Source organism: Sminthopsis crassicaudata, chromosome 4 (assembly GCF_048593235.1).
Source record: "Sminthopsis crassicaudata isolate SCR6 chromosome 4, ASM4859323v1, whole genome shotgun sequence".
Classification (NCBI taxonomy): domain Eukaryota; kingdom Metazoa; phylum Chordata; class Mammalia; order Dasyuromorphia; family Dasyuridae; genus Sminthopsis; species Sminthopsis crassicaudata.
Genome location: NC_133620.1, coordinates 143,426,466 through 143,433,059, shown reverse-complemented (window position 1 = coordinate 143,433,059; position 6,594 = coordinate 143,426,466). Strand labels below are relative to the sequence as shown.

The 6,594-nt window shown below is 39.1% G+C and overlaps 1 long non-coding RNA gene across 1 annotated transcript; it reads left to right on the top strand.

The window, feature by feature from the left end:
• Nucleotides 1-1,626: 1,626 nt before the first annotated feature.
• Nucleotides 1,627-3,430, top strand: LOC141541140 (uncharacterized). Its single transcript, XR_012481666.1, has 3 exons — nucleotides 1,627-1,757; nucleotides 3,079-3,137; nucleotides 3,270-3,430. It is a non-coding gene; the product is annotated as an uncharacterized LOC141541140 (long non-coding RNA).
• The last annotated feature ends 3,164 nt before the right edge of the window (nucleotides 3,431-6,594 follow it).

Sequence of the window (6,594 nt, the reverse complement as noted above, 5' to 3'; positions counted from 1 at the left end):
CCACTTCCAACAAACCTGCAGCTGCCTCCTGGCTTCCATCTGTTTCCATGGACCTGGCCCTGGTGACAGTGGTGAATTCAGACTATTATTACTTTAAAAACATTAAAAAAGACCCAACTAATTATTTTTTTGGCTTTCTGTTCGTATGAAATACAAAAGCATATGGCGCCATGCTTTCCTCCTGCTCCAATCAGTGGCAAGGGATTTTTGAAAGGATTAATGGCTTTTGAAAGGAATTAACCCTTGGGTGATATTTGGTTTCTGTCACAAGATAATTTTTTGTCTATACCTGTTATTATTGCTCTAGGTGTAGGGAATTTCCTATGAATTTCAATGCAGATCAGCAACTAGTCTGAAATTTAGTCTTAGAGAACTGCTGGGGACATGGGGAGATTGATTTGTCCAGGTTAACATAGAGAGGAAATGGCAAACTACTCTAGTATCTTTATTATGAAAACTCCATAGGGAGTTACAAGGAGTTAGACATGACTAAACAACAATCAGGTTAACAACATCAGTTTGTGTCTTGTCTAGAAATGGGACTTGAAGAAATTCTTCTGACTCTAAAAGCCAATTCTTTATTCCCTATGCCAGGGTGCCAGGGTCTACCAGATAAAGCATTTGCCAACATTTGCCTTAATCCTTGCAACAACTCTGAGAGTAATACCTGGGAAAGGGGGTATTTTTACAGATGAGGAAAATAAGTCTTAGGCTAATTACTTGCTTAGATTCACTTAACTATTAACTGGCAAGGGATGGAACCTCTTGAGTCTTCAGACTCAACATGTGCAATATCTTCTCCTCCTCCAAAATTCACTATTGGGAAACTGGGATCCCTATTCCCCCATGCGAAGGAAATTTATTCTTCCCGGACATAGAGGAATTTATTTATATGTTATTAAGCTCCTCATCACTCAAATTGGAAACTTTGGAGTCATTCTCAATCTTTCAACCCCCTTCAATCCCATATCCAATTGGTTGCATATCATTCTACCTCCATGTTTCTCCCAATAACCCCCTCACACACACACACCACTCTCCACTTATCAAATCATCATGCTATGGACCTCATTACTTCTCATTTGGATTAGTTCAATTGCTTCCTAATGAGTCTCCACATCTGTAGTACATCTCCTTTCCAACATATCCTCCATAGCTACCAAAGTGAATATCTAATCATGTCACTTATTTGCTAAGAGAAACTTTAGTGATTTTTTAAAATTATTATTTCTGGGATAAACGGGACATCTAGATAGAGTAGTAGATATAGTGCCAGATCTGGAATCAGGAGGATCTGAGTTCAAATTTGACCTCAAATACTGGACAAGTCACTTAACCCTAATTACCTTAGTTTTCCCATCTGTAAAATGGGTTGGAGAAGGAAATGGAAAACCATTCCAGTATCTTTGTCAAGAAAATCCCAAATGGGGGTCACAGAGTTAGACAAGACTGACTACAATAAGGATAAATTACAAACACCTCTATTTGGCTTTTAAATTTCTTTACAATCTGGCTTCAATCTATCGTTCTCAATTGATTTCACATCATTCCTCTTCACAAACTTTATATTTTCCATCAAGTTAATCAACTTACTGCTCTTTATATGTGATTTACCATCTTCTTCCTCTATGCTTTTCCATGAATTGTGTCTTCCTTGTTCCTGTAATGGTCTCCCTCTTTACAAAGACTTTTGGAATCCCGAGAGTCCTTCAAGGGTCAGCTCATGTCACTTTCTACAGGAGGCTCTTCCTTGGGCTGTAAGTTGTTAGTAATGCATGGAGAGCTAAACATTTGTGAAGTGTTTATCTTGATATAGGAACTGGGGATACGAAGATAGACACGAAACTGTCTCTGACCTTGAGAAATTCCCAGATGGTGCCTTCCCTCTGTCAGTTGTCTTCAATTTATCTTTTACATATCATGTTTGTGTGTAATTTTTGAATATTATTTCTCTCATTAAATTGTGAACTCCTTGGGTGTAGACTTATATTTTACCTTTCTCAACTACTTAGCACAGTTCCTATCACATACGAGGCTCTTGATAAATGCTTTTTGACTGATTGGTGAGGCAAAGGGAAAGCAGTGAAGGTTTTTGAAAAGCAAATTGACATGATCAGAGAGTCTTATATTGATACTGAAAATTAATCTATGAAATAAGGAAATGTTGCCTGTTTAATGGTGGCAGGAACCATAATCCAAAGTACTGATCTGAGCTGAACACTCTCAAATACACCATTTGTTCTGTTACTTTATTGATATAGGGGTTCTTTCCAATGATACAAAAGTCACGACATTCATGTATGTCCACAACTTTTGTCCATGGCTTTTCATATGTTCTTTGTGTGGGTATAAAGGCTTTAGGAAGCTGTAATTCCTTGGGCTGTCAGATTGTTATATTTATTTAATTTACAAGAAGAATATATCATTGTGAGATTGACAAATTAACTATTTGGGTAGATGTTCTACTATAATAGTGACTGAATCTAAGAAACTTAAGAGAAGTGGGGGAAAAGTGTGAATGGGCTCATTGTTTTTCAGTTGTTTCAGTCATCTTGACTTCATGATCTCATTTGGGGTTTTCTTGACAAAAATATTAGAGTCGTTTGGTATTTTCTTCTTCAGCTCATTTTACAGATGAGGAAACTGAGACAAATAGGGTGAAGTGACTGCCCAGTGGCCTACAGCTGTTAAATATCTGAGGCCAGAATTTAGGGCTTCCTGACTAAGGCTCAGTACTCTATCCACCCTACTACCTGTGTAGCTTAAATGGGCCAAAAAAGGTCAATGGATCATCTTTTCTGGTTTGTTTATTTTTTTGGCAAAATAATATTCTCCCTTCAAATTCTGACCCTAAGAATTATCTATCTAGTGCTAGAGGAAAACTAGTAGGATGTCTCATTCAATGACCCTCCTCCATTTTACAGAAGTGGAAAATGAGGTCCAGGGAAGAGAGGAGACTTGCTCAGGATTACACAGATAGTATTAGAGAGATGCTGTTTGAAGCTACGTCCTTGGAATCCAGAGCCAGAACTCTTCCTTTTATAGAAATTAATCTATTTCTATTACTTGCCATTTCAGGTTGTCCTGCCTCTGATTTTGATATTTGGCACACAGTATATGGCTCAGGAGCTAACTGGGTAGGTGAGCAATCCACACATTTGGGAGGAAAATGATTCACTTCTCCTCTTTGAAGGAACTTGTCCTAGTATTTATCACCTTCATTTTCCAGTGACATCAAAATACAGCCACTTCCATTTTTTCATTGCCAGGCCATTTGCAGAAGAAAATGGAGCAATTCACCTAGCATAAGAGGACATAATGGATTTCAAGATGGCCTACAATCCTTCCTAGTAGCTCTATCAGTAGGAGATTGCTTTTCCTGATGATGCGGGTGGAAAATAAAAGTACATCAAATTTTTAGGATGAGTAAATGATTGATGGGATTATTTTTTAATCTGGTAGGAAATGCTTTACTTGTAAGGGTGATCCTCACTCCTCCAAATGTCTCACACTTTAATTACCAGCAAGGGAGCTTTTGGGGGTTTCTTAAAGAGGGGTAAGAGGGGGAGGGATAAATGGGAAAAAAACCTACCAATCAATCCCTTTGTACTAAACTAAGCTTTGGTGATTTTTGGAGGAAAGGGGGGAGTTTGCTGTCTTCCAGCCAGGGTTGCTAATGATATTGTTTTTAAACAGACTACAGAGAAGAAGCAGTTTAGTGTGATCCTGAGTTATAGCCTAGATTTGACATGTACAGATCTGGCAGTACGATCCTGGCAAACTTTCAATGATCTAGGCCAGCCTCTAATCCTATCAATTTTAGAGAACATATCAACCTGCATTGATGAAGAGAGTTTACCCATTTAGCAATAAACTATGCCTAAAATGATAGATCTGGTCTTTTCTAAAAGGTGAAAGGGCCACAACCTCTGGGGGTTCTTTTAAGGGAGTAATGAGCCCCCACAATCCATAGGGAAGTTTATTTGTTAAATGAGTAGCCTCTTAAAAATTTACAGCTTAGTTTGGGACTGTCCCATGTCACCAAGGACAGATTTAGGCTTTATTTGTGTCTCTTTCTCTTTTTTTTATTGATAATTTTTGCTTTTGTGTTTTTTGTATTTCCCATGTCTCTCATTTCCCTTTTCAAGGCTATCCCTCATAACAAAGAAGTAACAATAGGAAAAAGAAAAGAATCATAGAAAACAATAAAAAAAAAAACAACAAAAAAAACCTGATACTAGATGTAGTCTTCTGCACCCAAAGTAGGCTTCCTATTTCTGTTAAAAAAAAATGGGGGAAGAAGAAAGGGAGGAAGAATGTTTTTATTGATCTTTATATGTTTATCTATTTATTTATTTGTTTATATCTTTATATTACAGTGCTTGACATCTGATTTTGTGTGGTATAGAGAATATATACATGCATATATATAAAATATATATACACATACTCACCTTCCCACATATATATTATACACACATCATATATAAACATACATACATACATACGTGCACATATGTGTGTGTATATATACATAGGCATACATACACACATATATCTTTAATTTATTGAAATAGTACATCTGTTCTCCCTCTCTCTTTCCTTTACAGAAGCAACATGGCATAATGAAAAGAGAAGCAGATTTGATCTCAGAGGGGATAATAACCAGCATTTCTGTAGTGCTTTATGGTTTTCAAAGAGCATTACAAATTTTAACTTATTTATTTTTTACAACAGCCTGGAAGAGAAGAGCTGCTAGTATTATCTCCATTTCAGATGGAGAAAACTGATGCAAATAGAAATTAGGTGACTCATCCAGGGTCGTATAAACAGTAAGTATCTGAGGCTGGCTTTACATTGGGGACTTCCCAATTTCAGGTCTAAAGCTATAACCACTGTATCATCTGGCTGCCTGTACATTCATTAGAGGTAGTGTAGATCAGTGCAGTGGTTCTCACAGTGTCATCCAGGTTCTCCTTGGGGCTCCTAAGACCCTTTGATCTCTGAGGACAAAGCTATTTTCATAATAATACTAAGATGTTTTCATTTCTAATATGGTTAAATATCAATAGATAAAATCCACAGAAGCAAAGGATTTTGGAGGGATTCTTAATAATTTTTAAACATGTAAAGAGGTACTAATACCAAAAAAGTTTGAGAACTGTTGTGAAAAAAAAAACAAACCAAAATAAAACCTTGTGTCATCAAAGGAACTGGGTTCAAATTCCACCTTAGATCATCCCTGTGACAATTAATTCCCCAGAGTTTATTTGCTCATTTGTTATATCATCGGAATGGACAAAATGGCCTTTAAGGTTCCTTCTAGTTCCAGATTTAAGATTCTGTGCTTAATTTTATTATAAAAAAGGAAGACCAGAAGCTGGAGCCAGAGCCTTTTCTTTTTCAGTTTGTTTAATCCATGGCGATATGTATATACACAGCCAGGCGTTCACATGCAGAGACACATTAGCATTCCTGTCATGTGGCCATCTCAAGCTTCAGAGACATTCTCTCACCCAGGCCCTCTATTCCAGGGAGGACCCTCCCTCCAGAACCCATTTAGCTGTTCTTTAAATGCCGTTTTGGAGTCTCCCCAAAGAAAGCAAATTGCCTGGTACTCTATCACCCAAGAAGACAGCTTGACAATGAGCCAGAGCCAAATGCTAAATGTTTGCTCCAGGGAAGGGACCTGTTTTGGCCGGGGACAGCCACGGTACTGAGCAGGTCTTGCTGTCCTGTCTTTCCCGGGTTCTGTGGGAAGCAGGGAGGCCAGATACTGATTTTATGCAGCAGCCTTAATGACAATGGACTGAGTCATAGCTTGGCTGCCAAGGCTGGCAGCAGCTGCCACACTAAAGAGACTTTCCAAGTTACTTGCATCTTTAATGTGGAATGTGTTTTTATGTGTTGGGGGCCACGCATAGAGTGGATAACATCCATGACATGGAGAAACCAACTTGTGTGCTCTTGGGAGGGAAGGGAAGGGAGGAGAGGGTTCAAAGAAGTAGAACCTGAGTTAAGGAGAGGTCTGCTAGCTCAGACTGCCCAGGTCCTATGCTGGGGGGGGGGGGGGGGAACGGGGACTCTGTGTGGGAGCGTGGGGTGGGGCTCTGTTGCCTGGGGGACAAGTCAGGCAGGAACCACCATTGGAAACAAAATGGGGTGATGGTAACAGATGGTGCTAAAAACGACCTGAGGCTCACAAGCAGCCAGTAAAGAGAAGGGAGTGGATGAATGGAACCAGCCAGGCCTTGCTACCTAGCCACAACAACACCTAGGACATGCCCCGGGCCAGATGAGGCTCCTTGGCGAGATCTCCGCCTCCCTTTTCAGGCTACTTTCCATGTCTATTTTAAACAGATCTCACCTGTAGAAAAATGTTTCTGGGTGTGTCAGTGTGTGCTGGGAGAATGAGGAGTTTGTGGGGGCTTTGGCTAGTCTTAGCAAGGCTGACGTGCTCAAGTAGAAACACACTTTTTGTTCTTATAGATAAACTGCACCCCATAGAGAAAAAAGGAAAATGTCATGCCATTAAAGTGACTAGATTTAGTCACTCATTTTTCTTTCTCCTCTCCTTCTCTCTTTTTGTCTGTC